Source organism: Notamacropus eugenii, chromosome 6, assembly GCF_028372415.1.
Source record: "Notamacropus eugenii isolate mMacEug1 chromosome 6, mMacEug1.pri_v2, whole genome shotgun sequence".
Lineage (NCBI taxonomy): Eukaryota > Metazoa > Chordata > Mammalia > Diprotodontia > Macropodidae > Notamacropus > Notamacropus eugenii.
The window spans coordinates 58,692,243-58,709,191 of NC_092877.1; the positions used below are offsets into that span (position 1 = coordinate 58,692,243).

The 16,949-nt window shown below is 39.1% G+C and overlaps 1 protein-coding gene and 1 pseudogene across 3 annotated transcripts in view; both read right to left on the reverse strand.

Annotated features, from left to right (window-relative positions):
* TBC1D14 (TBC1 domain family member 14) overlaps window positions 1-16,949 on the reverse strand; it is a 115,937-nt gene that overhangs the window by 67,842 nt on the left and 31,146 nt on the right. The window contains exon 1 of one of the 3 annotated variants that reach the window (XM_072620167.1): window positions 9,188-9,395. The exons of the other annotated variants lie outside the window; for them this stretch is intronic. The gene's annotated coding sequence lies outside the window, so the exon portion shown is untranslated. Of the gene's footprint in view, window positions 1-9,187; window positions 9,396-16,949 lie in introns of those variants that run through there. 3 annotated transcript variants of the gene reach the window in all.
* Window positions 6,627-9,917, reverse strand: LOC140510798 (glycine cleavage system H protein, mitochondrial-like; annotated as a pseudogene).

The following is a 16,949-nucleotide window of genomic DNA, read 5'->3' on the forward strand; positions in this document are numbered from 1 at the left end:
CCATTCTATCGTGGCCAAACACATAAATATAAAGGCAAGTAAAAATACAGACAAAATAGAAGCAAGGTGATTTGAGGACAGTACTAATGGTACTACAGGGAATCAGGAAAGGCCTCTAGCACAAAGTGATGCTTTAAATCAATCTTGAAATCCACTAGGCAGCTACATGATGCCTAGGACAGTGAAATGGAGTCATAAAGATCTGAGTTCAAATCCTGCCCCAGACATCACCTCTGTAACCCTGAGAAAATGATAACCTTTTGGCCTCAGTTTCCTCATCGGTAAAACAGGGATAATTATAATATCACCAACCTCACAGGGTTGTTGAGGAGAGAAGGGAAGAAAGGGATGAGATGAGATAACACTTTGCAAACTTTAAAGTGCTATGTAAGCACTGGCTATTATTGCTTCTGCTAGGGATTCCACAAGGCAAAGACGAGCATTCTGAGCATGAAAGACAGCCAATGCAAAGGCACAGAGATGGGAAATGTCTTGACACGCATGAGGAAAGGTAAGAAGCCCTGGATCAGAGAGTGCATGAGAGTCCTTTGAATAAACTAGAAAGGTAGATTGAAACCAGGTTAGAAAGTGTCTGAAATGCCAAACAGAGGGCTTTAGATTTGACCCTACTGGTAATATGGAGTCACTGGAGTAATAGAAAATGTTTTTGTTGTTCTGGACTTGACAAACATAAGCATGAGCACTTCTATGTATACAGTAAAAAAGGGGGGAGGGGTTGTACATGAACTATGAATCTCTGTTACATACAGCACAGATTTTTTAAAAGAATGATAAATTCGATTTGTTAGTTTCAAAGATGTCCCACTTTGTCTCTCTTTCTCCTCATCTGTGTATCTGGGGGAGGGTACAGTGGACAGAATGCTAGCTAGGCCTGGGGTCCAGAAGACCTCACTGCAGATACTCTGTGGCTATGTGACCCTGGGCAAGTCATTTAAACCCCGTCTCAGTCTGCCAAAGTTATCCACATCTGGGAGGCAACTGATAACATATGGGATTCACTGTAGTTAAGACGGGTCACTGCATTGATCAGAATACTCCAATTTTTCAAAGTTGTTTCTCTTTACAATGTTTTAAAGAAATAAACTGCTCTTTTTTTTCTATTCATGCTGAATAAATTCATACAAGTCTTCTCAGGTTTCTCCAAAATCATCCCTTGTCATAGCACAAAAAGTATTCTATCATATTCATATATTCAAGAATTCCCCAACCAAGGGGTATTCCCTTAGTTTCTAATTCCAAGACACAACATAGTGCCCCTATATTTATACATATTATATATATATATATATATATATATATATATATGCATATATATGCATATGTATACATACCTAAAATAACTTCTTGTACAAACAATGCTTTCATTTGGAAAGAAGCAAAACTAAAATTTTACTTCTTTAGATAAAGTGTATCATATCTAAAAGTAAAAAATATATAGATATGAAAAATTTTTTAATGTATTTCTATCTTAAAAGAATGGATATTTAAAACATGTCAGATCATTTATTTGAAAAGTTTTTTAAAAAGAAATAAATTATGCCAGCTACTATAGTTCTGAACCAACAACAATTTAAAATACCAAAGTTGATGTCTCCCTCCTGAAGGTTTCATCCTAGGAAAGTCAGAAAAAAATTCTGTGCTCTAGAATTCAGATTATAATTACTCAATAAACTTTAATAGTATTTCAACAGCCAGTACTCATGCAGAAGAAAATCTACCATAACAAACAAAATGAAAGAACAGCCTTCCTAAACAATGTTATATTCCCAGTTTACTCATTGGCCAAATCATCAGAAAAATGTACAAGGGTCTATCGAAAAAGATTCCTGAGATCTTAGAGAGAGCTCCGAGAAGAGAAACATCAACAACAAATTCATGCATTTAACAGGCATTTCTCAGGCCCAATTATCTGCATAAAACATAGTAGATTGGAACAACTACAAAGAAGTAACTCACGGCGAATTCTGCACCCAGAGGCCAAAGAACATTGGAGCGAGGGAGATTTCTGTTCCGGAGAGACCTGCAAACCTCTTGCAAAAGGTCCTTCGCGCTGCGGACTGGGCGCCGGGACTGGGAGCTGAGTACAGCCCTGCTGCGGCCACGGCACTGAGAGGAACAGATCCGAGCGGGCTTCAGGGACGGGATCTCCAGCGGCCGCACAGGTCCCTCCACCCACAGGTGATGGGGGTCGGTGAGAGAGTCTCTTTGGCGGGTCGAGGGGGGAGTGGGGTGCCCCCATGGCTCGGGCCCCCTCGGGAGACAGAAGCTGAGGGGCTGCGGCAGACCGGGGCTCCCCAAGCAGGCAGGAGCCTGGATCCATTGTTGAAGGTCTGTGCATAAACTCCCTGAGGGAACTGAGCCAGAGAGGCGGCCCTGCCCTGACCTGAGCATCTGAACTTAACCTCACACTGAATAGCAGCCCTGCCCCCGCCCAAAGCCCTGAGGCTGGATTTGAATCTCAGCATTTGAATCTCAGACCCCAAACGCTGGCTGGAAGGATCAGGAGGCGAGGTGGGTGTGAGGAGAATATTCAGAGGTCAAGTCACTGGCTGGGAAAATGCCCAGAAAAGGGAAAAGAAATAAGACTATAGAAGGTTACTTTCTTGGTGAACAGGCATTTCCTCCCTTCCTTTCTGATGAGGAAGAACAATGCTTGCCATCAGGAAAAGACACAGACATCAAGGCTTCTGTGTCCCAGCCCACCCAATGGGCTCAGGCCATGGAAGAGCTCAAAAAGAATTTTGAAAATCAAGTTAGAGAGGTAGAGGAAAAGCTGGGAAGAGAAATGAGAGACATGAAGTCAAAGCATGAACAGCAAATCAGCTCCCTGCTAAAGGAGACCCAAAAAAATGTTGAAGAAAATAACACCTTGAAAACTAGCCTAACTCAATTGGCAAAAGAGGTTCAAAAAGCCAATGAGAAGAATGCTTTCAAAAGCAGAATTAGCCAAATGGAAAAGGAGATTCAAAAGCTCACTGAAGAAAATAGTTCTTTCAAAACTAGAATGGCACAGATGGAGGCTAAGGACTTTATGAGAAAGCAAGAAATCACAGAACAAAGACAGAAGAATGGAAAAATGGAAGATAATGTGAAATATCTCATTGGAAAAACAACTGACCTGGAAAATAGATCCAGGAGAGATAATTTAAAAATTATGGGACTACCTGAAAGCCATGATCAAAAGAAGAGCCTAGACATCATCTTTCATGAAATTATCAAGGAAAACTGCCCTGAGATTCTAGAACCAGAGGGCAAAATAAATATTCAAGGAATCCACAGAACACCACAGGAAAGAGATCCAAAAAGAGAAACTCCTAGGAACATTGTGGCCAAATTCCAGAGTTCCCAGGTCAAGGAGAAAATATTGCAAGCAGCTAGAAAGAAACAATTCAAGTATTGTGGAAATACAATCAGGATAACACAAGATCTAGCAGCTTCTACATTAAGGGATCGAAGGGCATGGAATAGGATACTCCAGAAGTCAAAGGAACTAGGACTAAAACCAAGAATCACCTACCAGCAAAACTGAGCATAATACTTCAGGGGAAAAAATGGTCTTTCAATGAAATAGAGGATTTTCAAGCATTCTTGATGAAAAGACCAGAGCTGAAAAGAAAATTTGACTTCCAAACACAAGAATGAAGAGAACCATGAAAAGGTGAACAGCAAGGAGAAGTCATAAGGGACTTACTAAAGTTGAACTGTTTACATTCCTACATGGAAAGACAATATTTGTAACTCTTGAAACATTTCAGTATCTGGGTACTGGGTGGGATTACACACACACACATGCATATACGCACACATACATAGAGAGAGAGTGCACAGAGTGAATTGAAGAGGATGGGATCATATCCTAAAAAAAAAAAAAATGAAATCAAGCAGTGAGAGAGAAATATATTGGGAGGAGAAAGGGAGAAATGGAATGGGGCAAATTATCTCTCATAAAAGAGGCAAGCAAAAGACTCATTAGTGGAGGGATAAAGAGGGGAGGTGAGAGAAAAACATGAAGTCTACTCTCATCACATTCCACTAAAGGAAAGAATAAAATGCATACTCATTTTGGTATGAAAACCTATCTTACAATACAGGAAAGTGGGGGATAAGGGGATAAGCAGGGTGGGAGGGATGACAGAAGGGAGGGCATGGGGAGGAGAGTGCAATTTGAGGTCGACACTCATGGGGAGGGATAGGATCAAAAGAGAATAGAAGTAATGGGGGGACAGGATAGGATGGAGGGAAATATAGTTAGTCTTATACAACACAACTATTATGGAAAAAACAAAACAAAACATAGTAGATTACTGAATGAGATGCAGAAGAAACAAGATAACAATCCCTGCCGTTCAGAAGTTTACATTTTAATTTGAAAGGCTAGACACGTCTATGAAAATATCATGTAACAAAGCAGGGCAATAAAAGCATCCAGAGGACAGAAGTGAATTATATAAAATTTTAGGAAGCAAAAGAATGAAAGGTTTTCTATCCAGAAATGAAAGCCATAGCAGCTAACTCACCATAGTCGATCCTAAATTTTGTTGGAAAACGGAAGTCACCAATGAGACTAAGGAAATAAAGAATATCTAAAAACAGAAAGCTCATAAAGTTGTTGGACTCCAACCAAAGTAATAATGGTTAGAGAAAATTAAGGCACCAGTAAGTACATGGAAAATCTAAAAACTAAACAAATGGAAAGGTGGTAGTGTTTTCTAAAAATGACTCGAAACCTGAAATGAGCCAGGGTAATGATATTCAGAATTTATTGCCACACAGTGTATTAACTGCTAAAGGAGATACAAAGTTAAGATACTTCCTGCTATTATAAAGTTTAAAGCCTAATTTAAAAAAAAAAATTCTGTCAAGGACAGCCAATATTTTGCACCAATTTTCTTCTATGACCACAGAATGTGGAATACTCGACCTACCTAGTATAAAGCCAGTGCTCTCACAATCCCACTCTTAAATCACTTTTAGTAAAGAAGTACAAGAGAAACCTGAAGAACTCCACAGAAAGGAACCAGGAAGACTAGACACCGTGAAGAATTTGAAATTACTAAACAGCACTTCAAGATCTTATTTTACTTGCAAATGTAGTTAAAAGTTTAAGTGAAAATAACTGTGATAATTAATAAGTGACCAATGAAGGAACAAAATACTGAGTCAATTTTAAGAGATCCAGAAAAATACCTTTTACTTGTGCCTTTCCCATGTGGCTAATCCCAAACATATGATTAGATCAATTACTTGTGCTAAGAAAACTAACTAGAAGCTTTGGTTACACAGAAAGAACATCATGTCTAAAACAATATGCACAGTGGATAGAATAGAATATGGAACCAGAAAGACCTGGGTTTTAATCCAGCTTCAAATACTAGTTTTGCAACCGTGGTAAATCCCTAAGCTTAACTATCTTCAACCATAAAATGAGGATGATAGCAGCACCTAACCCACAAGACTGTTACGAAAATCATATTAGAAACTCATATAAAAATATTGCTTTAAGTCTTACAAACTCTAAATAAATGTCAGCTATCACTATTGCTGCTTTTCCTTTCTCCAATTCTAGGTACCTTTTAGGTACAATGACAGGCACAATGCAGAGGAAGGTCACCAGGACGCGGATGAAGCAAGAGATCATCGTCATAGACAGGTCATGTGAAAGAAATAGAAATGTTAAACCTACACAAGAGCAGACACAGCATGGGGAACTTGATCTCTGACCTCAAGAATCTGAAAGGTTATCATTTTGTTCTGTTCAGCCTCAGAAAGCAAAGCCAGGAAGACAGGGTGGAAGATGTAGAGAGGCAGATTCTGGTTCAATGTAAGGAAAGCCATGAAGACTGTCAAAATGAAAAGGGACTGCCTTGGGAGAGAATGCTCTCCCCATAACTAGAGGTCACCAAGCAGAGGCTGTGTAACCATTTCAATGGGAAGTTGTAAGAGGCATTGCTTTTCAGGTACAGGTTGAACCACTCTGTGGTCCTTTACAGTTATCTGACATTGGAGGAAATCATATAAATAATCTACACTCATATTTGCATTTGAAATATGGAAACATTTATACTTACTAGCCACTAACTACAGAATCACAGAATTTCAGTTGGAAAGGGCCTTGGAGCCTAGACCTACTTGTACCTGAAGAAGAGTCACTCCTACAAGCCATCATCCAGCCTTTGCTTAGAGGCATTAAGAGAATTTCTTTTTTTGTTGGGGGGGGTAATTTCATTACCTATTCTGCTGCAAAGTTGAAGCCTCATCTGTATAAAATAGCTTCAGCCAAGTAGTTTATTAAAAAAAGTTAAGCTGGTATTGTACAGCATCTGGCACCAGTCAGCTAACCAATCTCAGTAAATTATTCCCATGGACAGAAAACCAAATGTATTTTGAACAAAAGGAGTGATGGATGGAACTGGCCATTACAACATTATTGATTTAAGGCTTTTTACAGATAAAATTCTAGCTCTGAAGTACATGGTCTTAGAATTCATTCTTACCACATATGGTGCAATAAATTCAGAACTAGAAAGACACTAACTTGAAATTACAAAGAAGCTGTACAAAAGGTGCAAAAAGTAAAAAGCATTTTTATCCAGTCATTTCTGAGTAGTTAAGATTATTTTCCATGCTATGGTATTGTTTCAGAAGTGTTAAAGTTGCTAACCTTCCATATACCACTAATTTAGGACCAAACTATACTGGGCTGTATTCTTCTGCTAATTTATTTGGGTATCTCTCATATGCACCCTCACTCATCAGTTCATCAAGTTCTAAAGGGTTGCCCAGTCATCTTGACCAGTCAACCATCTTCACGACAAGATTTGCTGACAAGTCCTGGGTCTTCTGCAAGAGCTACATTAATTTCAGTTACTTCTCCTGTTAGAGAAGAATAGAGTTCATTAGCAACTTTCACATTTTCCAAAGTTCCAAACTCATCTTGTTTGTTCAATTGTGTTCCAACTTCTAGAAGACTACACTAAGCTACATCTCCCAATGCTAATTCCCACTGTCCTAAGACTATTTACTGTTGATATCCATTCATGCTTGTCTGTGAATTTTCAAACCTTGAGTTTGAAACCTCTGCTGGTGCAGAGGCCCTGGGAGGCAGCAGCTACTAGGAAGGGAGGGGAGCCTGAGTTGGGCCTGCAGGTAAGCAAGGGGCTGTGAGGGAGATCAGGGACCCAGGGGTCTCAGCCCCGGCCACCGAGACCCCACATGCTCCTGGCTGCTCACGATGCCATCGTCTCCTCAACAGAATTTCTGCAGAACCTAGTACTTTCTGAGGCAGTCCATTCCACTTTGGGGTAGCTCTAATTGTTAGGCTGTTTTTTTTTTTCTAACATCAAGTCTGAATATTCCTCTTCACGATATTCACCCACAGGTGGAACTCATTACCTTTTCCCCCAAACCTTCCCCTTTTCCCAACTTCCCTAGTGCTGATAAGGGTACCACCACCTTCCCAGTCATCCAGGTTTGTAAATAGGAGCCATCTTTGACTTTTAACTCTCTCTCACTGGGTACCACCTACCCCATTCCAATCAGTTCCCAAGTTCTGCCATTTCTATCTTGGTACTATCATTCCTTTATGCCTTTCTTCTCCTCTGATACTCCCATCGCCCTAGCAAGTAAGCCCTTATCTCCTCAAACCTCACAAGCAACTGCAATACCTTGGTGGTTGATTTCCCTGTCTCAAGTTTGTCCCCATTTCAGTCCATTCTCCACTCAGCTATCAAAATGACTTTCCTAAAAAGCCCATTTCTACATCACTAACCAACTCAATAAACAACTGTAGCTCCCTATTTTCCTCCAGCTTGAATACATTATCCTGTGGCTTTTAAAGCCCTTCATAACCTGGCCCCTTTCCACCTTCCTGACCCTTGCTGTTCCTCGAACAAGACACTCCATTTCCTGACACTGGGCACTTTTTCATTTGCTGTCTCCCATGTCTGGAACTCTCTCTCCCTGTGTCTGTCTCCTGGCTTCTCTGGCTTCCTCGAGTCTCAGCTAAATCCCTCCTGCTACAAGAAGCTTTTCTCAGTTCTCAGTTCTCCTGAGATCATCCCCCTGAGAGCATCTCCAACGTATCCTGTATGTAATTTGATTGTACAAAGTTATTTGCACATTGGTTGTCCCCAACCCACCCACCCCCTCTCCTGAGCAGATTACGAGCTTTTTACAGTCAGGGGCTGTTTTTTGCCTTTCTTTGTATCTCCAGCTTTTAGCAAAGTGCCTGGGCACAGAGGAGACTGACTGGACTGGACATTGCTCCTACTTATGTCCTGTAGGGTAAAGGAGAAGTTGAAACAATCTTCCACACTCTAGTCTTTCAAATTCAGACACACAAATCCTGAAATTGCAATAAGTAACAGTTTTTATCACCTGAAGCTGAAGCCTGTGGTCACTCAACATGCAAGGAAAATAGCAATGACCAATATCTCCCTGTGGGGCCCCCTAAGACCTCTGGTGGAGGGTAAACATTTTATGAAGAACACTGAGAAACTAGAGAATGCTTATGGGAAGGCAACCAGGATTGTGAAGGGTCCTAGGCTCATGTCATGTAAGGAATGGCTGAAGAAACTGGGGATAGGGAGCCTGGAAAAGAAAAGTGGGTAGTGACATGATCTGAAGGGCTGTCACATGGAAGGAGGGGAAAGGCATTTATTAAGCACCTTCTGGGTGCCAGGCACTGTGCCAAGCACTTTATAAACATCATCTCATTTGATCCTCACAACACCACTACAAGGTGGATGCTGTTATTATTATCCCCATTTTACAACTGAGGAAAACTGAGGCAAACAGAGACTAAGTGATTTGCCCAGGTTCACATAGCTAATAAGTGTCTGAGGTCAGATTCCATCTCAGGGCTTTCTAACTCCAAGCTTGGCACTCTATCTACTGCACTGCCCAACAGCCTCTAGAAAGAGTATACTAGACTCAAGAGAGCAAAACTAGGTGCAATGCGTAGAAGATGAAAAACAGAAAGCAACATGCTTCAAAGCAAAACTTCTGAACAATTAGAGACGTCCAAAAGAAAAACTGGCTACCTTGGCAGGTAATAGTCCCTCTCTCTACCAGAGGCAAGGAGGCGGTACAGTAGATAGAGGGCTGGGGTTGGAGTCTGGAAGACCGGAAGTCAAACCCCAGCCTCAGATGCTGACACTTCACCTACCTTAGCTTCAGGCTCTGCTGAATGTGGAGATGGTGATAACAGCTCCGGCTGTCCAGGGTCAGGGTAAGGCTCCAATGTGATAGAAAGCACTTAACACAGAGACTAGAACATACTAGGTGTTTAATAAATGCTTGTTTCTTTCCTTCAATTTGTCACTGAATGACTTTCATCACCTATTCCAATCTCTTTTTCCAGGTTGATTTCACATGAATCCCCCTTGGAGGCTCTCTACATTACAGTCCAACTGGTCCACCCAAAGTCCGCCTCTGGCACTTGCCCAAGGCCACACCCCATTCCTAGAATACTTTTCTTCCTCATCTCTGGTTATTGGAATCCCTAGTTCCCTTCCAGGCTGGAATCAGGTGCCACATCACACAAGACGCCTTTCCTTATTAACAAAGTCATAATGCTCTCTCTCCATTTGTTTTGCATTGATTTTCTGTGTATTTAACTTTTGCTTATGTTGATTCTTCCCAGGAGAATGTTAGCTCTTGGAAAGCAGACTCACTTTTTTCCTCTGAATCCTCAGGCCTAGCCCAGCCTGGGACACGCAGAAGATAGCTTTTAAAATATTTTTTAGGTCTGCCAGAAGTGGATGAAGTGCTAGAGGCACTTTTGTGGGAATGACAGGAGAGAAGTCAGAGAGTCAGACCAGAGATAGACCACTTGACTTACATGCTGGATCAAATACAACCACAGACAACCCATCAGGAAGGTGAACACGAGGCATGATAAGCCATCAGTCATTCAGGTAAAAATGAAAGCCACACGAAATAGAACAACAATTCTGTTTAGTAAATATGGCTACTCTCAACATGAGAAGCAAAAGTAGATCTGAAAAGAAAGCATCGCCAAATCTCATCATTTCTAGGGATATAGCCTTAAGGAAAGGGAAAAAAACATAGCATATAGATATAACTAGGCTACTGGCAATTATTAACAATGATCTGTACATCAGAAGCAGAATGAAAGAGAGAGCCACATAGAAAGAGCACCAAGGGCCCATTAGAGTCTCAGCATGAGGGTGCTGCTACATCTGGCCTCAATCACACTGGAAAGCACTCTATGTAGGATCTATAGCAGGACAGGGATGAGAATCACAAGCAAAGAAGGCCAGAGCTTGTTGTGATTTGTTCCACTGAGGGAAGTGACTGTATTCACAAAATCACCAAACTAAATAGTCTAAGAGACTAATAAAAGGTTGCTTCATTTCTGTTTGTTGCCTGATTGATCCATTATAATCAAATCACAACCTGCACATAAAGAGTATCTGTCACAACTATTTTATTAGATGCTCAGTATCAACACACACACACACACACACACACACACACACACACACACACACACACACACAAAAAAAACAACCACCACCCATCCTCAAGGTAGTTCCAAGATTCCTAGGATCCCAGATCTAGAGGGAGAAGGAACATTAGGTCATCAAGTCTCCAATCCTATTCTTTTACAAATAAGGAAACAGAGCCTTCAACTACTGCTATCACTAAAAGTAAAATTAAAGTTAAAAACTTTCAGGTGCATTTTTCTCACTATCACTACAGTATAGCAAAATAAAGCAATCACAGAGGGACAGGTTAAACTAAAGTATTAGTAATCTCTGTATCTGGATAAACAGGTTTCACAAGTCACCAAAATGCAGGGGAGTTGAGAAGTTAGTTTCCAAGGATCATTAACAAAGAAATACTCCAAAGGCCTACTCTAAAACATATGACATAATTAAACTCACTTGATAATAATATTTTAATCATTGACTTGAGATTTCTTTGACCTTTTCTCCTTTGTGCTTGAGGCAGCAAAAACGTCCATGCAAGTGAGATATGGGACAAGGAAAAAACAATTTAAAATTCTTTAGAATTTAGCTCCTTAAATCTAACTCCAAATCACACCTGAGAACTCTTCTGTTCTCCAAGGCAAAATTAAAATCTTTTCTGATTTAATTGTTTAATTTTTCAATCTGTTTTGGTGGGGTTAGGCAAAATATAATATTTTTTAAATATTCCCCCAAAAGCCTATTTGACAGATTGTTTCCAAATCAATGTTACCATCTTTCATTCAAGGTGGAGACAGGGGTGGAAATAAGGATAAGTCTCCAATACTTCCCAGCACTTTCTGGAATCTTGAATCCAGTTCCCAAAGATATTTATAATCCTTACTATCTTCCTACACATTTAAGTAGAGAGGGGAAAAAGGAAATAAAGATCTACTTTCAGGAAAAGAGAAAATCAGAGACAGTATTCCCTAAATAAATAGTTTCGGTAATGAGGTTTACCTTTTTTTCTCCCAAGGAAAACATGAAAGAATGAGGAAGACAAAGTTGACAAAGGTTTTAACTACCCTATTCAATCATAACTGCAGGAATCCGGTTTCTCACAAACAACTATTGAAAAGCTGGAAAGTCTCCTGGAAAAAAAATCTATTTTAATAATTAGCAAGTAAGCAGCTCACAACGAAAAGACCTCACACCCTTATTAAGCACAAGCAATGCAGCAATTACATCTATAAAAAAAGATTTTTTTTTATCGTTCATACAACAATGTTGCACTCACCCCACTCAAGTATTTTTCCCCGTGATCTTAAGCTAAATATGTAAATTTATTTTATATACTTCTTTCTAAAAATATTACTAATTACCAAAGAAATTCGAAAAACCAAAGGGCCATTTAAGTTTGAGACAACAAACCTGTCCATTAACAGGAACAAAGGTGAGACAGCCATAGCTGCTACTGTAACAACGCAGATATAAAAAGCCAACTGCCTGTAATCTTGCACTCTGAGTTAGACATCTCTTGCCAAGCCCTTCAGAATCACAGTCCAAAGAAAAATCAGCTTCTTGGGTTTAGAGCTGGTACTTCATAAACTTGTCTTAAAGTTAAGGTGCTGATAGTTAAATAAACTAGCCTCTTCCTCTGTGTAAATAGGAAGGACTAGTGCTTACTTTACATTAATCAAAGGAAGGGGCTGAGCCAAAAGTCAGGTAGGGCTGTACACACCCACTAAAACTCACTCATAAACACAGGCTCATTTTGGTCAGAAACAGAACTAAGTTCTGAACTCTGTGGATACAAACTCAGAGTTCTAGGGATAAATCTGGCAGAACAACTTTCACAAATGTCAATATGGATTTTTATACATTAGTAAAAACATTTCCAACATGTTTTACATCTGTTGTTAAATGTAATCCAAACTTAAAAGGAAAGCTGTTTGTACTTAACAGAAAGAAGTTGTTTGGGATGTTTGATGGGGGAAATTATATCTACAGTAATGTATTTAAGTTTTCTATTTCCAAAAGAATACACTGTGCTGTGTACAGCAAGAATAATTCTTGTTCATTAAGTCACAGTCACAAAAACAATTCATAATTTTAACATTACTGTAACACTAAGCTAACCAATTTGTTCTAAACCCATAGCAAGTTACAAGTTTTCCACTTGTAATAACAGCAAAATTTGATTGTTTGTAGAGAGTCTTACAATAATAAAATGTAATTATTCAACTGATACTGAAATAGACTTCAATTTTTCCTCAACTGGTATGTCATTGAAATTTCAATTACTTCGTGATCTGACAGGTCTGCCAAGAACTGAGATGGGTACTAAGTAAGCTCTCTCCCTGTGTTCCCAACCCCCTGAAATACTGATACTAACGGTGTTTTTTTGTAAGAAAATGAAAGACAGGAGAGAAAAAGAAAATGGTTATATAACTTTACTACAGTCATTTTACTAAAAGTAACTAACTGCTTACTATTCTCCATCTGCTCCTGCCCTACCGGACAAGGGGGAAACAAGTAGCAAAACTACTGGTGAATACATGACCTTTTTTAATGGTTAAATGAACAATCAGAATAATCCTATACAAAAGGGAAGCCAAGTTACACTGCTTAGAAGAAGATAAAAGAAAAGCATGCTATAAATTCTCAACACTAGAAATAAAAAAGAGTAAAAATATTCATCGACTTCTAATTTCCTTGATAGACTCTATAAATATATACTGATTTAATATCAACTTTTCAAAAATTTAAAAATTTCTATAAAACCTATGATTAGTATTCAAAGCAACAATAATAAAATTTGTTTAATAAACCAGCTTATCTTGCTAGGAAAAAAGTCTAGACCTTGACTAGTATAGTTAATCTTCTGACAATCTCTTTAAATTCTGAAAGTTCTGATTACTATCCAGATCTTCAAATAATTCATTAAAGATCTTCAAATAATTCATTTTGTGTAAATACTAGTATTCCAAATATACATAAATGTACATAAACATATGCAGTCAACCTTCAATAACATTTCCTTTCATGTCAATAAGAACTATTCAGACACAATGAAACCAATCACTTTTTAAAGTTGGAGCAACTTTTCCTTTAGCACAGTTTCAGGATACTTTGTTGCAAGCAGTCAACCCATTATAATGACAGAGAAAAAAATCACTATGGCAGAATTCTGTTAGAACCAGATCATCACTCAGCACTGCCAAAGTTAGGTCCTGGCATACTGTATTTTGTCACTTTCACAATGAAAACTAGCATAGTTCATCAGCACTACTCTTCTCCCTAGTCTCTTTCCTATAACTTCTGAACAACCAAAGCAAAGATACTTGCCCTGCTCTTGAATCACTTACTCTGTGGAGAGATTCAAGCAGTGAGCTAGAACTAAGGGACCTGCTGAGCTCTCCTACCAAAGGAAACCTGCTGAAAACTTCTGAAAGCTGAAAGGAAAGGAAACCCTGACATTAAACAAGACCCTTCAAATACACACAAAGACCCTATTCACTCCCTCCTGTGCTATCCTACACAGAAAGTCTGGTTGAAATCAGTGTTCCTATAAGCTGAAGGGATGGCTGCAGGATGGTGGAACCCTGAGGAGACCCAAATGCAATTATTTTGCCATTTCTGAACTCATTCTTTCCTAAGTATGGGTAAGAATAATGAAAGTATCCATGTTCAACTCATCCTTCCCTCTTATGCAAAAATTTAAAAAATGAGAATAAAAGGGGAAGAAGTTCTATGAGTGATGTCAAAACATGCTTAAAACTAAGCAGATTTATTAGGGGATAAGGAAGGGAGAGGATGGACTTTCTCCTAGTCAAAATAAAAAGCAGTGTCAAAAATGTAATGTACAGACTCAAGGATATAGTCCAACTTCTTTTTAAGGTCACAAATTTAGAGGTAAAAGGGAGCTAAGATGGTCTTTGAATTGAAAGAGTCCTTAGAGAGCATCTAAATTAAATTCCCTCATTTTAATGATGAAGAAATGAGGTCTAGAGATGTTAGATAACTTGCCCAAGGTCAGAACCAGGATTTTAAACCAAGACCTCTGATTCCGATCCAGTCTTCATACTGCACTTGAATTCTCCAATGCCTTCATTTTACAGATAAGAAAACTGCGTCACAGCAAAATCAGGACTACTCATTCAGACAATGAAGAGTTAATGTTCAGCCCTGAGATATAACCCCAGCCTACTTGATACACACATGAACTAGATCATTTTTTGTTGCAATCTACATTATTTATAAGTACACACACTAAGAGCAAAGATTACCAAATATTATTGAAGTTGCTAAATATCTAGAATTGATGTTGCTAAATATCTTAGGATTTAATATTCAAGACCGACAAAAGAACATTCAATTCCAGAATTAGAATGAACCACAACAGATCATCTAGTCTGCCTTCAGACAGGAAAATATGATTCCTAGTCTACAGACACCTGAAGTTTAAAAATCCCAGGAAGCTCATTAAACATCCTAAGCTAGTTACGTCACAGCATTCTGCTCTTACTGAAAGCCCAAATGAGGGTTCTCCTTTAAAAAAAAATCAAAATAACAAATATTTGTCCAACTTTCAGGTCAATCAACATGTTTCCAAATAACATGAGAGGAGAAAGGAATTAAATAAACACGTTACTTCTCTTCTTTTACCAATATATTTTTAAAAGAGTTTCTAAATCTTGAGAGAAAACCAAAAGCCAGAACTAAATACCATAAAGCCTCAACTCTGACAGACCAAGAGCTAACAGAAGCCTCAGATGTCATCTACTCTAACTCACTCATTTTTGCACGTGAGGAAACTGAAGCCCAGTGAAGTCAAGGGATTCCCCAAAGGTCACACAAATAGTAAGTAGCAGAGTAAAGATTCACTAAGATGATTAAACATGCAGGACACCAAATGAAAAAGTTCCTATAGTTACAGAGGCAAAAGCATGCTCACAAATTGATAAAATGTTTAAAATTAATAAATAACAGAACCCAGAATACATGAGAATGAGCCAAGAGTTGGGCATGTGTGTGTGTATAAATATACATATATATGTATATATAAACACAGATTTGTGGTTTGACAAATAGTCTTCTTTTTCTATTCTACCTTATATATGGAAATGTTCTCTTCCTGTTTTTGAAGTTTTTATTATATTCAGAATTTTAAACAAAAAAAATTGGACAAGAATAGCAGCACAAAAAGTGCTTTTTAAATAAAATTCCATAATCCCACAAGACTTCCTAACTACAGTAAGATTCTGTGATCTACCTACATTTAAACACCATCTCCCAGATCTACAATATTTATGGTAACCATATTCTTCAAAAGTTTTTTTTGTTGAAATTGGGACGCTTTCACAAAACCTAGGGTCTATGATTGAATTAACTATATCTATACTATTATAGTAAGGATGACCTGCTGACTAGAGACACATTTTAAATATCCCTTAAGAAATAAGAGAAAGAAAAAAAAGTAACAAAAGAGAAATTTCATTCAAAGTAACTTCAAAATGTATAAAATAACAGAGATGATCTAGTAAGACACACTCAAAAGTTATACAAATATAAAAAATACTCTTTAAAAATAAACAAACAATTAGCAGTATGGTTATTATTCATGTTTAGACCAGACCAGGATAATAAAAACTATCATTGACCTTAATTAGTTAACAGATTTAGTTATAGCTATCAGTTACTGTACAGAACTAGGCAAATCATAGTGAGAAGGCTGACAGCCCAACACTGTATATGACTTCACTGGTACAGGGATCTATCTTCCCAGTCGAAAAGTCCAACGAGGGGGTAGAACCAAGATGGCAGAGTAGAAAGATACACATATTCTAGCTCTTCCCCCAAAGTCCATAAAATACCTGTAAAGAATGACTCTCAACAAATTCTAGAGCAACAGAAGCCACAGAACGATGGAATGGAGGAGATTTCCAGCCTAGGGTGACCTGGAAGGCCAACGGTAAAGGTTTGTCACACTGGACACAGAGTGCAGCACAGCCCAGCCTGGGCCACATGGCACGGCACCAGGAGGAGCAGGATCAGAGCAAGCCTCAGGATGGAATCCCCAACAGCAGCAGAGGTTGGCAGATTCCTCAACCCACAGGCGCCAAAGACACTTTAAAGGTCAGTGAGACAGCTTTTTCACCACCATGAAAAGGGAGCAGGGTCCTTCCCTCACCCAGCCCCAGGCAGCAGCAGCAGGTGGCAGCTGCAGCAGCAGGCAGTAGCCAGCCTCCAGCCTCCCTTGTTGGAGCTGTCAGTGTAAAGCCCCGGTGTGGGGGTTGGGGAGGTGGGGGGAGGGGGGTGGTGAAGAATTGAACAGCTGATCTGAATCAGCCTTGAGCCTGGTCAGGGAATAAACTTTACCCTTGATTGTGCCACCTTGGAGGAACTGAGAACTTACAGGTGCCCAGAGTATACCCTACTCATGACAAAGGACCCAAAAGTCAAGTAACTGGTTGGGAAAATGCCCAAAAAAGG